Source organism: Megalobrama amblycephala, linkage group LG3 (genome assembly GCF_018812025.1).
Source record: "Megalobrama amblycephala isolate DHTTF-2021 linkage group LG3, ASM1881202v1, whole genome shotgun sequence".
In the NCBI taxonomy this organism is placed as follows: domain Eukaryota; kingdom Metazoa; phylum Chordata; class Actinopteri; order Cypriniformes; family Xenocyprididae; genus Megalobrama; species Megalobrama amblycephala.
Window position 1 is genome coordinate 48,813,847 of NC_063046.1, and position 19,206 is coordinate 48,833,052.

Below are 19,206 nucleotides of genomic sequence, written 5' to 3' on the forward strand. Positions count from 1 at the left end.
CATTCAGGGAACACCTTAGACTTATATTACATCTTTTAAAAACATAATCTAGGGCACCTTTAACATGATCATTTTACATTTCAACAGGAGGGGTAACACTGGGGCAACATGCTGTATTGCTGCACAAAGAGGGTCGTTCTTGTTGAGGCTCCCTTGATTCAGACGTTACGCACCAGCTCAGACCTCAGCGCTCAGCACAACAGACTGATGTAAACTCTAGTGAAACTTTTTGCAGGGTCACCTCGCAGTACTCAGTCAAGCCCGAAAAACAAAAAAACACCATCATATGAGAGAATTCAGCATTGCATACTAGTGGAGGATCCGGTTCTGAGCAAAGTGGGTGTTCCTTTACCAAAAATCAACACCAAGACTGTCCAGGATTTTATCCAGTTTCAGAAGAGACTCCAACCTGGAGTCAACTAAAATGACATCTGCCGTCATATTGAAGACAAGGTCGATCTCCTCAAGAGAGCTGCCTCCAGCGCAGTCTCTGTCTCCTCCTGACTACCCACAAATTGAGTATAGTCTCAGTCGCAGGCAAAACACCCTGAATTTGCACGGACGTCTCCTTGGTCCAGAGCGAGACTGTACCCTATACACTTTGTAGATAATATGGTCTTTCCTGGCTGGTGGCATCCTGAAATTAAATGGAAAAAGATTATCTTCCATGTCCCAATCACACTTAACACATTTTAAAGAATTTACACATTCCCCAGAATTCACACAATATTGTCTGGATAGCTTATTGTGCCCTCTACTTATCACGCTAATAGCACTTACACCCCCCCAACACACTCCGGAAAATTATCACCTGTCCCTCATGCAGCAAGCATATATTTGGGCACACAAGCAAAGCCCAGAAAAGAAAACAGGAACAGTTAAGTATTCCTGTTTACACTTTGTTTACACAATAAACTGTATTCAATTTAATTTCTATTTAATTCAGAGTAAACTACTGTATCTTCTGTCACAGGAAGGAAAGACTAAGAGCATTACACATTATTCAATTAATTTGCAAGTATAAGGGTTATTACAGTCAAACAACGTTAACTGAAATAAAAAAAATCTTTGTCTTTATGCACTTGATCGGTCAAAAACTGTCCGCTTTGAAGAGTAAAATACAGTTGGTTGTTTGGAGAATATCAGATGTGTATCATTGTATTGGATCTGTGTATTGTTAGAGAAATGCTTAATGCATTACAATTTAACTAAATTAGATTTTAGACGAAAATCTTACGATATTTAGTTGACTAAAACTAAAAACAATTAAAAACAACTAAAATATGACTAAAGCTCAATGGCATTTTAGTAAAAAGACTGACTAAAACTAAATCAAAATTTGTTGTCAAAATTAACACTGCTGGAGGGCCACTTCCTGTGGAGTTCAGTTGCAAACTGAACTGGACTAATCAGCAAAACTTTGACCCACTGCTTTTTCACAAAAAAAGTTTATCATTGAATAATGCCTTTATGTTTCACATGCTGTTTTAAAAAGACAGGCAGCATCACTAAATAGCATTTTACAAATATTAATCTAGCATTCTATTCAAAACAATCATAGCTCATATAATTTCTATGATAAGGTTGCCAAATTTTTAAAAATGAAAAGAAAAATCCATTATCTTTAAAACTCTACAACCACTCTTTTTTTGACCACTTTAGGGGGGGTGCACCGTTCCCAGAAGTACTGCAATACCGGGTCGATGCGTGGAGTGGACAGAGCAAGCCCCTATTCCATCTCCCTGTTCCAAAAATCAATTTAATATATGGTGCCCGGGTAGGGCACGTATCAGATATTAAACTGATAAGAACAGATACTACACTTGATCTTAGCCAAAAGGCCGAGAAGCGATACCCACAAATGGTCAACAGTAGCAACCACATTCTAGGAGACAGTAAATCTGATGACGGTAAGCGCTTATTTTTTTTTTTTTTTTTTTTTACTTAATATTTATATACTTGTATAGAATCTAATTTTCAACATTGCTAAAGCACAAAAAAAAAATAAATAAGACTCTTTAAGCCATATCTTGAGCACTGGTCCTTCAAATCTCAGATTTGAAAAAGGCTCAAGAAATGGGTGTAGAAAGCTGTGATAATGTGATTGGATAAAGGGTGAGAAGAGGGGAGGGGACATTATGATGGGGGAGGGGTTTAAACACAATAACTCTACAGACCTACATCACACTCACTACAGGCATGAAAGTACATTAAATGTGATTGGAGACAAAGATAACAAAAGTTGGGGGCATACTACATACTACTAAATTTAACCATGTATTAAATATATAAAACCTCTTAAACACCTTTATCAGAGAAACATTTACTTTTCTGCCCATTCTCCTGAATTTTTAGTTTTCATTATCTTAATCTGTTTATTTGAATAATTAACTGTCATCACACCCCTATCAGAGATACTGCTGTACCAATTCACAAATCAAACAGAAAGATGAATTTTGAAGTAACACACTATCTTCAAATAAATTAAAGGTTCTCTAAGCGATCCTGGGTGGAGTAAATTCCTGTTGACGTTCGAAATGTTGTCAAACAAAACAGAGGCTAGCTAGACCCTCCTCAGTGCTTCCTGAAACAGTCATGAACGCGCATTTAAAATCATTCTTGTCGGTTATTGGCTGGAGCATGTTTATTATGTTTCATGGTCCAGACTGCACCAGTTTGTTTTTATTGCCATTTTTGGAGCTTGTGGTGACTACAGAGACCGCGTTTTTTTACAGTGTGTTCAGGGGACAGGCAGCGAGCGGATAGTGAGGAGATGTTTGCTGTATGTGACAAAAAATGTTTTGGCCTAAAACGCATGACATCAATTAGAGCACCTTTAAATAAATCCTTAGAAAGTGAGCACAGTTCAATTCTATTATTAGACCAGAAGATCAGGGGAGAGCGCGAACGCAGTCCCCCACTACCAGAAATTATGCAGTCGAGATTCCCACATTTGGGGAATTCGCAGGGGTCAGCACAACCGGAGTGCAATGGCTGAGCCTCGCCCTGGGTGAACCACCTTCTTGATCATGGTGTCTCCCCTGCCAGGTAAGTATGAGTTCCACATGCGCCCTGTAGAGGGGACACTTGAGGGAACATCATTCTCAAAGAGGGTGAGGAGTCACTTCACTACATATGGTTCACCAACGTGATCTATTCTAAACCCTCAATCTATACTGTAAACTCTATACTGGATTTTGTTAAATCAGTCATGTCATTTTACAGTCTGACAGTCTACTCTGACTATTGACAATTAGACCCTCTGATTGGTCTACATTCACTGTACACTCACTATCTCTCTACCAATCACAGAAGAAGATTTGACTGCACTCTACCAATCAGGCAAGAGACACTCCAAGCTCTAAGTTTGTCTGCTCATTGACAATTTATTGACAATTTAACAGGGACATTATACAGGATTATGTAGCTATAGTGACCAAGAGTGGCCAAGGTATAAGAGTGAAACCAAGACATTAGATGTTAAACATTCTGGTATGGTAATTTATTATTATTATTGTCAGGACAATGCTGATGAACTGATTGCACCGCATGAACAAAGACCAGTGTAATTTAATTAAATGTGTTTTAACTTTATTTTGTCACAATTTTGTTTCATTTTGAATAGCCAATGGAAAAATGTTTTGCATTCAAAACGGTGTAGTTACAGCATCTACCAGCAGGGGCAAACTGGACTAATAAGCCAAACTGTACACAAACTTTATCATTGAATAATACTACTGATTCACATCCAGTTTAAAAAATAAGAATAAGATAGTAAGCAGCATCACTACATAGCATTTTATTAAGCTGGCATTCCATTCCAAACTATTGTAGATAATATCATTACTACGATAAGATTACTAACAATTTTTTAAAAAGAAAAGAAAAATACATACTCTTTAAAACTCTAACCACACATGACAAAAACATTGTCGTTATCTTTTTTAAATTGAAATGAAAGGCAATGTGGATAAACATTCATAGCCACTACAGAACACCAAACAAACGTATAGAAGAAAATTAATAATAATTTTTTGAATTCTAAAATATATAATAGGCCAAAAATGAAAATTCTGTCATTTATTACTCACCCTCATGCCGTTCCACACCCGTAAGACCTTCATTAATCTTCGGAACACAAATTAAAGGTGCCCTAGAATTAAAAATTTAATTTACCTTGGCATAGTTAAATAACAAGAGTTCAGTACATGGAAATGACATACAGTGAGTCTCAAACACCATTGTTTCCTCCTTATATAAATCTCATTTGTTTAAAAGACCTCCGAAGAACAGGCGAATCTCAACATAACACCGACTGTGACAGTCGGGATCATTAATATGTATTTTAATGATCGCCCCCAATATTTGCATATGCCAGCTCATGTTCAAGGCATTAGACATGGGCAAAACGTCTGGATGTGCACAGCTGAATCATCAGACTAGGTAAGCAAGCAAGGACAATAGCGAAAAATGGCAGATGGAGCAATAATAACTGACATGATCCATGATAACATCATATTTTTAGTGACATTTATAAATTGTCTTTCTAAATGTTTCGTTAGCATGTTGCTAATGTACTGTTAAATGTGGTTAAAGTTACCATTGTTTCTTACTGTATTCACGGAGACAAGATTGTCGTTATTTTCATTTTTTAAACACTTGCAGTCTGTATAATGCATAAACAACTTCATTCTTTATAAATCTCTCCAACAGTGTAGCATTAGCCGTTAGCCACAGAGCACAGCCTCAAACTCATTCAGAATCAAATGTAAACATCCCTATAAATACAATACTTACGCAATTAGACATGCTGCATGAAGAACACTTTGTAAAGATCCATTTTGAGGGTTATATTAGCTGTGTGAACTTTGTTTAAGCTGTTTAAGCTCCGTGGGTGGGGAGCACCAGAATTTAAAGGGGCCACGCAGCCTGAATCAGCGCATATTTAATGATGCCCAAAATAGGCAGTTAAAAAAAATTTATAATAAAAAAAAAAAAAATCTATGGGGTATTTTGAGCTGAAACTTCACAAACACATTCAGGGGACACCTTAGACTTATATTACAAATTTTAAAAAGGCGTTCTACGGCACCTTTAAGATATTTTAGTTGAAATCCGATGGCTCCGTGAGGCCTCCATAGGGAGCAATGACATTTCCTCTCTCAAGATTTATAAAGGTACTAAAAACATATTTCATGTGAGTACAGTGAGTACAGCAACAACGATGCACCAAAAAACAAACAAACTAATTTACAGAATTGAATTAGAACAAAATATACCGTTCTAATAAATAAAAATAATAAAAAAAAAGAAAGTCATAATCAAGTCACAAGTGCAAAATGCCTAAAGTGCAGGGGAACATATAGGCCTAGGCCTATTCAAAACACAAGCCACAAATAGTTAAATTAGATAACTCAGAGTGATCAAATAAATTAAAATGAAAGAAATTATTAAAATAACGAAAGTATAGTCAGAATTGTCAACTTTGTCTTTTTAACTGCAGAGACAATATATTGTTTATAAACGCTACTGGAGTGGCAGTCTTTTTAGCTAAACATTCACAACATCCAAAAATCAAATTAGAACCAGCTGAAATGTTTTGAAATCACTTTTCCCCTGCCTGATCGAAAATAAATAAATAAATAAATAAATAAATAAATAAATAAAAATCCAGTCTCACGCGATCTGCCCGTGTCCATTTGAGTATTTTAAATAGCGCGCTAGTCAGCTAGCATTAGTTAGCTCATTAACGTTGGCCAGCAGAAGTGCGCCGCACTTTTTTGGATCATCTTTTACCATTTCAAAGTGCATCCAATTCTACACTTTAGATTTTCTTATCCCAGACATTGTTAAAGATTTAATCCCTGCCGCCAAGATGCTCCTCTATCGGTCACGGATCATGGAAAGTGAAAATTAACTCTGTCACAGGGGTGGTTGGATTTACGTTATTCACGCACATTAAAAATATTTATTAACAGATTCTTTCTTTTCACATTTTTTATTTATAGCATTATCATAATAGGCTGTATATTAAGAGTTTAGATGCAGCACGAAAGTGAGAAAAAGGTAAGTCAACATCTGTTAATTGTTTGCAGCATCATAAATTGATGGCACTGTTACAGTACGTACAGTACACTTACGTTCGCCATTTAAGGTGACTAAATTAACGTTACATTTATGAAATGAAAACGTGAAACCTTCGAATACTATCACATTGTGTTACAGTACTCGTGATAGTACTAATGTCCCACATGAAAATATACTGTAGTAATTTATGTAAATACTATAGTGTTTTTGAACCATACTATAGTAAAGTACTTGCTGTAGGCCTAATATAACAATAGTAATGTAAACAAATTACAGTTTACTGTAGTAAAAACTAAAGTATACTGCATTATTTATTTCAGTTTATCAGTTCACAGTAGTTGATACTACAGCATGCTGTAGCATTCATTAACAAAGTGTTGTAAATACTATAACAGTACACTACAATTTCCAATAGATTGCTATAATAAATACTATAGTATTTTTTCATGTTGGCTATTACACTGGTATTTGATGTTAACCTATTGCCAACTATTACGTGGTTTAAGTAAATCATTCTTCAGTAGTTTAGGGGGAAAAAATTATAATTAAAAATATATATAATTAAGATGAATGAAAGTACAGTAATCATGCTTAATCCTACATGAATCATACATTTATAACTCTGAGAAGTTATTTTATGTAATGATCAGCACACTGACTGACCACCTGTAATTCATCTTCGCACATCAAGTTATGGTGATAATTGTGAGGTTTATTTATGAGGCTTAATATTTTGAGTTTTTATTATGGCATACAGTATAGTTACCTTCAAGGTGGTGTTTTTATTTCAGTGTACCTTGATATGGCGAATCCAGTCATCCGCCTTCAAAACCCCACTGCTCCAGAGGGTCGTCAACAGGCCTTATTGGTGGCGACAAACGAGGCCTGTGCCCACAAGGAGAGACGGCTGCCACCTGCTGAACAAGGCCACTGCCCTTGTCCATGCTGAAAGAGCTCTTCGTGCTGAAGGGATTCCAGCACCATCAAGACAACAGTGTCTGGGGAAGTTGGTGCTGCCATTTGGCCAATATCTGAATGCTTCATTTCACAGGCTTGTGTCAAATGATGTGGGCTACATGAAATAGTAAGCACAAAATTAATTACTGATAGCAAATAATCTCTATATATTTACAGAACTATGTGGTCTTTAACACTGTGTAGCCTTTAATCTTTTCATCTTTGCAAAGTTTCAGTGCTAATTTTGCAACTGATGAACGTAATTGCAGTGTGGTTGACAAGCACAGAGAAGAACTCCCTAAAAAACTTGTAAAGGGGAGCACACAAAATTACTGGCTAAAAGACTGTCTGGCAGAGTATGTAGAGAGCTTTCCAGAAGTAGCTATCACCCTGGAATCCATCATCCACCGATGTGTTTACGGGCAAAAAGGATTTGAGAATCATACCTTTCAGGAGATGTGGGAGCTCTACAGCCAATACTCTGTCCAGAAGGCCAGGCCAGACGATTTTAGTGTGAGCCAGAGGGATTCCATCCAGAAGGCCTACAGCTCTGTCAGCCGGTGGCTAAATACACCTGTAACCCATACCATGAGTGTACAAATGAAAAGATTTAGGAAGTACATTTATGACAAAAAGAGTCAAGTGAGTTGTCTGAATCACCACAACACTGAATGAAAGTTATCACATTACTTTTTCATGATAAAAAAAAAAAAAAAAAAAAAAAAAAGAATGTTATGACTTGTATCTTTGTTTCACAGATGTCAAGCTCCTCATCCACACACACCATGTTCCTCATCCAAAGCCAAACACACACCATCTTCCTCAACCACACACACACCATCTTCCTCATCCACGCACACACCATCTTCCTCATCCAAACCCAAACACACACACACACACACCATCTTCCTCAACCAAAGCCAAACACACAATCAGCAAAGAGGTCTGCATCCATACCATCATTAAAGAAGTCTTCGTCCACACCAAAGATGTCCTCATCCATAAGTCATGTACCAGAACCTCTGGAACCTCTGCAGAGCAACTCCCCAGTGAGTAATGCATATTTGTATATTTACACATAATTATTATGTGCGCAAAGTTGTGTAATTATGTGTTCTGACATGTTTCCGGTGGAGCTGGAGGGTTGGGTTCGACTTTGGGAAAATCCCAATGGATTTTCACCAGCTGACCTCTCCTGGGTGAAGGAGGACACAGAGCGAGGACTCTTTGGCCCCATTCAGGTGTACCTCGATAATGCTGGTGTATTGAAGAGGCGGCGAGTAATAAAATCAGGTTCTGGTTTTATCCACTAGAACCTCCAGGATACATCAGTGAGAACGTACCAACTCCACATCTCTTCTTTCTGAGTCGCGTCTTTGTGTGGCGGGCCGTTGGAGTGTGGAAATTCTCACTGAAGTGTCCTCGAGGTGAAGAATGTGTGGGTCAGGAAAAGGATGTTTACCTCTACAAATCTGGCTACCACACCAGGGTATTACATGATTTTTAATTAGATTAGTTAAAGGGTTAGTTCACCCAAAAATGAAGTTTCTGTCATTAATTACTCTCCCTCATGTTGTTCCACACCCGTAAGACCTTCATTCATCTTCTGAACACAAATTAAGATATTTCTGATGAACTAACCCTTTAATATTATAGCTGGAACACAATAATGAAATAATATATTATGTAAATACACCTTCAGATGAAATAAAACAATGCACTGCTGTTTTTTTGATATTGCAGGTTCATCACATTTGTGATGTGTCTAGCTGGTATTGCATGCTAACAGAGGTCCTTTGCTGCGGACCATGCACAAGAGCAGGCAGGGGTGGGGGCAGTGGCAAGGTGGGCTGCTGGTTGGCATGGGATTCTGCCATTCTCTGTCAACTCAGTGAGGCTCACTGAGACATGTTTCCTGATGTCCTCACATCCAGGTGAGTGCACTGAACATTGGTGTTAACTTAACACGCATTGAATTAGTTGTGCTAGCCACTGTTATATGGAATTGATTATCACACTTTACAGGCGTGGAGTGGACAAAAACGTAGTGCGGCTTCTGCGTGACCAGACTGAGGGGAACACCATGATAAAGGTGTGGCGACAAATTCAGGAAAATCATTATGATGAGTACCTGCAACGCAAAGACCTGTACACCACACTCCTCATGACACTTATGAAGCCTGGTGGGATTGTGTCTGCCCCTGGACACCAGTTTGAAGCTCCACCTCCTCCACGAGAGCTGCCTTCAGCTCGTCTCCTTCGTCATGCCTTCCTGCTGTCAGTAGCCAGCAATGTGCAAGATTATAGGAGCCAGATTCTCTCCACTTTTGGCACCGTCTTAAAAATGGACTCCACTTAAAAGGTACACACAACAAGTGTGTTGTTTCAAAGCTGCATGCCTCTTTTTATCACTGGAAGATGTGCATAGAGTAATTTAGTAACAATGTTTTGTCAATTAATTAAGGTACTGATAATTAACCTGAACACGGAAAAACATGACCAGAAAGGCAAGTTTAAAGTAATATTAGGTTCAGTAAAAAAATGACCGAAATTATTAGTTCTGCCCTGCCATTCGCAGAAGTCAGCCCCAGCAACGTGCGATGCTGTAGACTTCCGCCTTCCGTTTGGCCGAAAGTCTACACACTGTAGACAGTTCGGGCTTCCGATTGGCCTAAACTCTACACACTGTAGACAGTTCGGGATTCCGATTGGCCTAAAGTCTACACACTGTAGACAGTTTGGACTTCCGATTGGCCGAAAGTCTACATTGCCCATGGTAACTGTAGACTTTCGGCCAATCGGGTGCGCTGAAAAGTGGCTACGCAAACATATGCAAATGTACTACGCTCCCGCCAAACGATCATCTTTATATGCAAATATACTGAGAAAAGAGCATCTTTGACGATCTATCGTTCAGCGTTTGTGGTAAGACTGACGAATTACAATAGACCTTTTTCACACTTTCGGGTTTTTGGCTTACCGGTTACAGTGATAGAAAGCCTCTTTCAGAACCAGCTCGGGAATCAAAGTCGTTTTACGAATTAAATGTCATGAAAATGTTTGAACGTTCTTGGTGAATTATTGGCAAGACTACAGAGCTCTTATTAAGAGCTAAATTTAATAAATAATTCGAAGTGATGGCGGTTAAACTGGTTATATTCTTCGTGTCTCTTTGGCGCGGCTGTGCATTATCGCGCTCCATGTGCTGTAAAGACAGTGCCTGCGTCTCAGCGTGCACTGTCTTTACAGCACATGGAGCGCGACGTGCTGTGGAAGTGATCAGATGGCAGCTCCCTTATCACCAGTGGTGTAGTCTAATTTTTTGAAGTGAGTATACTGTGATTTTTTCCCTCCCAACCTCATACTCACCTGTCCCAGAGCGACACCCCATAAGCACCGCCACACTCACTAATGCATAGTATGCATCTGATCTAGGCTACATGTAATTGAGAGCATTCTGAAAGACTTAAATCTGGGCAAAACAAGACTTTAACAGCCAATGGCTTACAGCTGAAGAGAATGGATGATTTTCTACTGTTTAGTGTCAAACACCATCTAACTCAGACAGTTAAGATAACCTTAGAAATTATATGAATATGGTCCCTGGATCATAAGTTTTATCAGCTGGCAAGTTTCAATGCACATTTAAGAGTGCAAGTTGCAACTATTATTATAAAATGCTGGGTTAAAAACAACCCAAGTTGGGTTGAAAATGGACAAACCCAGCAATTGGGTTGTTTTAACCCAACTATTGTGTAAAAATTGCTGTATTGCTTGCTTAAAATGAACCCCAAATAGGTTGGAAATGAACATTTATTAATATTAAATATAATAATTAAACAATAAACATTTAAATTGTTTAGTAATAAATGATCACCTTTTGATTATTATTGTTGCCTCTAGTAATTATCTATCAGATTTTTAATATCCAATCTACTTTGGGTTCTTTTTAAGCCAGCCATATAGTAATTTTTAAACAATAGTTGAGTTAAATAAAACTACCCAGCAGGTTGGGCAAACATTTAACCCAATGCATTTTCAACCCAGCATTTTAGTGTAACAATAATGGAAAAATTGAGGCTTATCAGTATGTCACTATTTCACACTGTTTGGACTTTATTTTCTGTTTTTCTGTAGTTTTCCTGCCAATCTTTCATCATAGTTACGCATTTCAATTCACTAACTTCAAATTCGATTCAATATCAGTTATTTTGGATATACTGTATATCAGTAGCCTACATGGCAAATTTTCTCAAGAAAAAAACCCCCCAACTAATGGTTTATATAAATGGGAATCATTTGGTACTACATTAATATTGAAGGTTAAAATGAACTGATTTGTATACAAATTTAAACTACATTTTTTGTAATAATAAGGTAGGCCTACTAACTTTAAAATGATCCAATTCGTTTTTTGAAATATAAATGGTGGCTGTCAACTTGATGGATTTATTCAAACATTCATTAGCCTATTGAAGAACATTAAAAATGATGATTAGGCTTAATATGTAATGTGCATATATTTAGCTAAATGCTCCTCTCTAGAGTTCACTTTTCTAGCTGATTAATGAGTTTATGGTCACTGAATATGTTTGTTCTGAGGTAAATGTGATGTTACGTGACATTGTTTACAAGCTGTTATAACATCTTTCCGCGGTTAAAACACTGATTACGCGAATACACGAGACATGATATGGTTAGTTAGGTTGTACTGTATATTTTAACATACCTTTAGAAGTTCATTCATGTTTATTTCGCGCTGTACGTTAACTGGTATTAAAGCGGAGGATCAGTTCACGGGCGCTTCACGCTGCCGCTTCTCTTGAACTGAAGAGACGCTACAGCGGTCACGACACATTAAAGAGCGCCAAAACGGTATTTATGTTTTTTTTATTTCGTAGTAAAATGGCCAGAATTTGAAATATGAGACTACGTTTCATGTCAAAAGCAACAAACGACAAATCTTATTGTGATTTACTGGATGGTTACGCATCCTCGCGCTTTTTTTAAGTGGGTATACGGAAATCCTTGACCTTTCCTAGTAGGTATACGGCGTATACCTGCGTATCACGTAGACTACACCACTGCTTATCACGCAAGCCTGATCCTGATTCATAAAACAGGACCGCTCGCACCCTCTCACTCATATTTTCCAGTCGACATCATCTTAAAGTGTGTATTATGCACAGTATTGTGCTGTTGCAACATTAATGCAAAGACTGATAGTTGTGTACAGTGTGGTGTTGGAAATTAATTATGTCTTAGTTTAATCATTTTTATCGATCAGGATTAGTTATAACATATGCTTGAAGGTGGGATGTAATGCCATATGAGACTAACATGCTATATATTTTTAAAACGTATTAAACGACAATAGACTATCTCACGACTTTATATCCCCCACCGAAGTATATATTGGGAGTTATATTTATTGATTTTATTCCGTAAATTGTCCGACTGAGAATGAATGAAAAGCGTCAGCCACTACTATCATGACCGTTGCATTCATTGACAGGCCTTATGAAAATTAGCCGTACTGACCGTACTTTCTACAAATAACAATGAAAAATATAATTAAATATGTTTTAATTAAAATATAGTTCATATAATATAGTTAACCCGTGGTCTAGTATAGTTAAACATCAAATTAACCATGGTTACCACACTTTTACTGCAATAAAACATGGTTACTACACTTTTACTGCAATAGAACATGCTTTACTACACTTTTACCATAATAAAACCCTGGTTAATTTTCATCAGGGGGGCCTGTCAGTAATGCAGATCAAAGTTATTTTCAATTTTAGGCTTAGATTTTTTTTATTATTATTATCACTATGACCAAATGTAAAATGTAAATGAAATGTAAAATAAAATACCTGTAGGGGAAATAATTGTATTGTCAATGTTATTTTCTTCAATAATTATATTTTCAAATTTCACCAGACTTTGGTATTCAATCAACAAATATACACATATAAAGAAATCAAAACATTACAGTCCATAAATGTTATGTGTAGTATCATTATGATGATTATAACAGACTGTTTCCTACAGGTTTAACATGGACCCACTGTTACCAAATTTGCAAATTGTGGACACAACTGTGCCACAAGATAGGTAGCAATGCCTTCTTAAGGCATCAAAGGAAGCCAACTCACTGGCTTCTCGTAACACCTGTTATGAGAAGAACACGGTCCTAGATAAAAGGACGGCTTGTGAGGAAGGTCTGTGTGAGGAATATCTTGGCACTAGATAGCAGCATAGACTTTTTTGTTCTTGTCATTAAAGTCATTACAATTTCTGTCTTCAGCCAAAAAGAGATGTCAAGCTGTTACCTCGACACCATCAGAGGTGCAGTACCGTTGGCCAGCTATTTATAACATTTGGCAAATACAACGGCCAAAGTTTTAAATGGCTGGTGGAGAATGACGTTGGCTACATTAAGTAGTAAGTATGTTGCAGAATCAAATTAAATCAAATCAATTAAACAATAATAATTTGTTTTTTCATAAACTAATTATATCATGTGATATTTTAGCCTCCTTGATCTCCATATCAAGGAAAGCCGCCATGCCAACAAAAAAGAAAGTCAAGTTGACTGGGTGAAGGACCTCCTCGTGTGGTATGTGCACCTGCTTCCACAGGTCTCCTGCCACCTCGAGATAAATGTGGACAGGGCCATTTATGGGCAGGGCCGCTTCAGGTCCTTCACCTTCTTAGAGATGTGGCAGTGGTACAGCCTGCACAAGGCCCTTCAGGCTGACCCACAAGCAGGGACGGACCACGAGCGAAAAATGGCTCAGGAGGCATACTGCTCTGTGCGGCAGTGGCTGGTGATGAAGGAGGAGGACATCACCACCAAGTCACTGAAGCACTTCAGGCGATACATTCTCGACAAAGAGGTAGGTTTAAAGTGCCCTTAGTAAAAACCACGTGCAACAGTTAATACAAACTGAAATTTACCAGAACCAGAATTTCACAGAACCCCTCACAGGACAGGGCCCCTCCCTTAGGAGCTCTCGCCTCCTTTGAAAGACAAGGTATATCAGTTTAGTAATTTCTCGAATTATTAATGTTAACATAGCCTGAAATTGTATTAATGCATAATCTGTATCTAACAAGACAACATAAAGACCCTGTGTGCTGATGATGACTGAAATTCACTTCAGGATGAAAGTGTTGTCTTGATTTTTTGACATTGGGGAAAAAAAAAAAAAAAAGTAAAAAAAAGGGCCATCCAGCTCCTCCACAGAAGCCAGAAGACTCTACTACACCACCATCCATAGTTTATACATTACAATTACCTATTACATCCCCCCTGGTTCCTGGTGGGGCAGCGTAAATAGGGAGGCCACACAAAAGTATACATAGGTAAATTAATTATTTTTACTAATAAACTTATCATTTTAAGGTTCCTGCATCAGCTCCTGATGTCAAACATCAGAGGACATCTGACGTGACTGGTGCTGATGTGACTGGAGCAGATGTGGCTGGAGCAGATGTGGCCGGTGCAGCACTTCAGCCATGCCTGGGCACTGCAACCTCAGCAGCAGACGCTGCAAATCCTGAGGTAACTGTTTAAGTCTCAGTGGTTGTTAGATAAGAAACATGTTTAGGTCTAAGTACTCAGTTGGCTGTTACATAATGTTTTGTCTTTGTTATATTACCAGGTGATTTTCGAAGGCTGGCACAAAATGTGGGAGTCTGCTCCTAACGGGCTCCCGTTCATCGGGTGGCTAAAGGAGGATGAGGAGAGGGGACTTTTCCAGAGGGCAACGTCTTACGAAGACAAGCATGGAAACACACGGTGGAGGAAAGTTCTGAAGGATGACAGGATGTGATTTCATCCTCCAGAATTTCCTGGAATGGTGGAATGGAAAGTCCCCTCAGCAGACTCCTTTTACTACAGCCCTGTTTTCTTCTGGAGACCAGTCGGAGTGTGGCATTACAGTCTGCGCTGTCCAAGGCCTGACTGCCCTGCCCGGTCCAATCAGGCCGCATCTCTGTACCACTGTGGTTACTCCCACATGGTCAGACAGATCTGCCACATGTCCGGCTGGTACTCCATGTTGACTGTGGTCCTGGCCTGTAATGCATGCAGAAAGGCTGCAATAGAGTCAGAGGAGCGTGCCATTGGCCGTTTCCTTTCATGGGAGGTATGCATTATAGACCAGCTCAGTCCAGCTCACAGAGTTGTGTTCCCCACCATCTTAACATTATGGTGAGTCTTTGCATAATTTCACAATAATTTCATTTCTAAATGATTGCACTAGGAAAAAATACCTAAGATGTATGTGCTTTAATTTTAGGCGTGGTGTGGACAAACGGGTGATCCGCCTGATGAGGCATCGCACCGAGGGCAACACCATGACTAAGGTGTGGAGACAGGTCCTGGAGAGTCACTGTGAGGAGTACCTGCACCGAAGGACTTGTCCACCACCCTCCTCTGCCAGTACAGACAACCTGGCAAGATCACATGTAAGTCAGAGTTAATTGTTTAGTTCAGGGGTTTTCAACCCTGTCCTGGAGGACCCCCAGCCCTGCACATTTTGTGTCTCCCTGATCTAACACACCTGATTCAACTCATGAGCACATTAGTAGAGACTGCAAGACCTGAAGTGGGTGTGTCAAATAAGTGTAACATACAAAATGAGCAGGGCTGTGGGTCCTCCAGGACAGGTTTAAAAATCTCTGGTTTAGTAAAGTGTTTAGGCAAAGACTAACATATATATGAGTGCAGATTTCCATCAGACAGAAACACAGCAGGAGCCCTTACCATAATAGCAACAAAAAAATATTCCCCATCCACTCCCTGAGGTTTAAAAAAAAAAATAATTGAATAAACAAAACAAAATTCGGCACACTGCCCAAATCCCAAAGATCAATTTATTAAAATAGACAGTAATAGACAGACATTAAACACTTTGACCAAAAAGGTCTTCATTAAGCCCCGGGTATACTTCAGCCATCCGCTTTCGTGCACCGTCCGGATGACGTAATGTTCGTCATGCGGAGGGCTCGCGGCCGGCCGCACACGCTGTCCGCGTGCAGCCCAAATTTCGAGACCGCACGGACGGTGCGCGTGCAACAGCGCATGCGCAAGCATGACAGAAGAGTCCACTAGGTGGCAATACGCACAGTACTGTGTGAAGAGCAATTCAAAAACAAGATGAGTAAACTCAGAAGCATGCCTTCTCCATTGTTTTTGATTCCTGTTCTCTTGGTGTCTTGTAGGTATCTTCTGAACTATGCTGCAATGGTGGATTCACTATTTTTCTTCTCTGATCCTGCCCAGTGAATGTCCAGTTGATGACATGATGTCTGGTAATAGTACAGAAAAAAAAAAAAAAAATTGTACCGCGCATGTGTCGAACTCGGTCATCCGCGGTTTAGTATACTTTGAAAGATGCGCGGACGCGACTGCGCGAGTGACATGTCCGGGCGCGGAAAGTGAAGTATACCCGAGGCTTTAGGCAAAGCAACAAGCACAAAAAGACAGTTTATATAATTATGATCAATCACACTTGACCTCATTAGTAAACTAATTGATGATTACCTGAACATTGTCTATTTTAATAAATTGATCTTTGGGAGCTACAGTGGCAGTGTGCTGATTTTTGTTTATTTTTGAATCTGATTGAGCACCTGCCTAAAGTTTCTATGGATGTGCACACATTTTCTTTTCTCATTTAAAAAAAAATTAATTAATTAATTTTTACCATCAACATTGAAGTCTGTCTGCATCCGTATATTTTTTCTGCTTTCAGGAAATTTGTCCCAACAATTTAAGCTTCCACCACCAAGGAGAGAGCTGCCATCACCAAAGCTGCTGAGGAAAGCTCTTTTTCTTGCAGAGGCTGAAAATATTGAGGACTACAGGATGCAGATCACGTCCACGTTCGGGAAGGTCTTAAAATACGACTCCACCAAGAAGGTAAAATGTCCACCAGTCTGCAAAATGCAAAAGAAACACTGAATTTAGCAGGGATTATTGTCCACAGCAGAACACAATTTCTGTACTCATTAATAAATAGTAATAACTGTTATGAAAATAGAAATAACACCTGACTAAACTAATAATTCAACAATAAATCAACATATCTGGTTTTTTTTTGGTTTTTTTTGTGAGGATATAAATGTTTGAATATCTTTGTTTTGTATTATCAGATCTGCAAGAAACTTTCCGGTGACAAAAGAGGCACAGCAGAGTGGTGCACCTACGTGGCAAATGAACTGGGGCAGATCCTCACATCGGTCCTAACCCATGAGGAATCCCTGGAAAAACTGCGTCCGATGGCTGAAGGCCTCATGGAGAGGTAACGAAGAGCTGGTGAGGCACCCCTGAAATCATGTACGTGGACCGTGGCTGCTGTCATGTCCACGGCGTGTCTTCAGTGGAGCAGCTCTTCGGTAAGTGGACTGACAGGGTTATGTTGGTGCGGCTCGACATCTTCCATTGGATCCATCGTTTCGATGCAGCCGTGCGGACTTAAGTCTGCCCTCTCTGCTGCGGTCTTTGCCTACAACAAGGATGACACTGCTCTCCTGGTGCAGGCAATACGTGCAGGTCACCCAACCAGCTATGCTAACCTGACGGATAGCCAAATCATTGAATCACACACCAGCAAGAATGATCTGAGCCATTATATCAGGAGGATCACAGTCGACACCCAGGAAACCTTTGCGCGTGTTCAGAGTGCCATTGACATCCTGAAGGGGGCAGCTGGAATGGATGAAAACCAGCTGCATCTGTTCAAGGACGCTGCGGTCATCGACCACGTCTGTGAGAACCAACAGAAGCACATTGAATGCATCCAGAATCCACCGGGAAGGAACATGTACACCATCACAAAATATGTGACCCGTAATGGTGTGCGCCTTCCACGGTACATCACGGTGAGAGTAAGCAACAGCCTGGAAGGCTTTCACTCTTTTCTGCCAAATATGATCCCGGGGCCCCACTGCGCTGCTGTCCCCTTCCAGGTGTACCTCCTGGCTGGCAATGCACGCTGGAATTCCGACAGGGAGTCAGCAAGTGTCAAAGGCCAGAAAGGGAGAAAGCACATGGTATACATATCTCCTCTGGTACATCGGCTGAACCAAAGGTGTCAGGAACTGTTTGGGGAGGTGGAGGAGGCCAACTACAGGCCTCCAGCTCCTGCTGGTGATGAGCGGATAGGTTTGGAGTATTTGTTCTCTCAGTCATCAGAGCCTTTCAGAGCTCCTGACCATTACGCTAAGACCAGAGAGGCACTTCAAGCAGATGGCAATGAATGTGATGAGGTTTCTGCTGGCGTGGTGGAGGAGGAGGAGGATGTGGGCTACAACTCTGACAGTGACAGCCTGACACCACTGAGAAACAACCTGTGCCTCACTGACCAGGTAGTGGCTACTGAATTTGATTCCTGCGAGGAGGCTATTTGTGGTCCGAATCATCTGCCTGGGTACCAACACGTAGAGGAGCTGAGTAAAGTCCTCGTTGAGATTGCCTTGGAGGAGGGAAAGCTAGCGATAAGTGACTCTACCAGACAGAGGGTCACTGTGAAAAAAAATAAACATAAATGTTTGAATTTCTTTGTTTTGTATTCATTATCAGATCTGCAATTAACTTTTTGGAGATGGAAAAGGCACTGCAGAATGGTGCACCAATGTAGCCAATGAGCTGGGTCAGATCCTCATATCAGTCCTGACCAGTGAGGAATCACTGAAGGCCTTATGGAGAGGTACAGAAGAGATGGTGAGGCACCTCCTGAACTCATGTAGACCATGGCTGCTGTCATGTCTATGGCATGTCTTCTGTGGAACAGCTCTTCAGTGAGTGGACAGATGGGGGTATGCTGGTACGGCTCAGTCTTTCACTGGATCCATCGATTTGATGCGGCCGTGCAGACGGATCACCACCCAAAGTAAGAACTGTTCAAGTCTGCCCTCTCTGCTGCAGTCTTTGCCTACAACAAGAATGACATGAAGTTGAATCAACGGTCGTGCAATATCTACAGTGACCGTAGACAATTAGGCCTTCTTATTGGCCGAGAGTCTACCGTCACTGTCTGTAGACTGCCAATAATAACATACCTTTCAACCGTAGACTGCCAATCAAAGACCAGAGACCTGCACATGCTAATTTTGTTTATTAGGCTTTCTGATTGGCTGGGAGTT

At 39.9% G+C, this 19,206-nt stretch overlaps 2 long non-coding RNA genes and 2 other non-coding genes across 4 annotated transcripts; all 4 read right to left on the bottom strand.

The window, feature by feature from the left end:
• Positions 1 to 468: 468 nt before the first annotated feature.
• On the bottom strand, positions 469 to 8,251 carry LOC125265573. Its single transcript, XR_007184289.1, has 5 exons — positions 8,002 to 8,251; positions 7,491 to 7,618; positions 6,884 to 7,159; positions 4,092 to 4,153; positions 469 to 637 (listed from the first exon to the last, which is right to left on the bottom strand). It is a non-coding gene; the product is annotated as an uncharacterized LOC125265573 (long non-coding RNA).
• Positions 1,663 to 1,853, bottom strand: LOC125265968. Its single transcript, XR_007184396.1, has one exon. It is a non-coding gene; the product is annotated as a U2 spliceosomal RNA (small nuclear RNA).
• On the bottom strand, positions 2,893 to 3,056 carry LOC125265959. Its single transcript, XR_007184388.1, has one exon. It is a non-coding gene; the product is annotated as a U1 spliceosomal RNA (small nuclear RNA).
• Positions 8,252 to 15,376: 7,125 nt separating the features above from the next.
• LOC125265576 lies at positions 15,377 to 17,410 on the bottom strand. Its single transcript, XR_007184292.1, has 3 exons — positions 17,269 to 17,410; positions 16,767 to 16,998; positions 15,377 to 15,510 (listed from the first exon to the last, which is right to left on the bottom strand). It is a non-coding gene; the product is annotated as an uncharacterized LOC125265576 (long non-coding RNA).
• Positions 17,411 to 19,206: the final 1,796 nt, after the last annotated feature.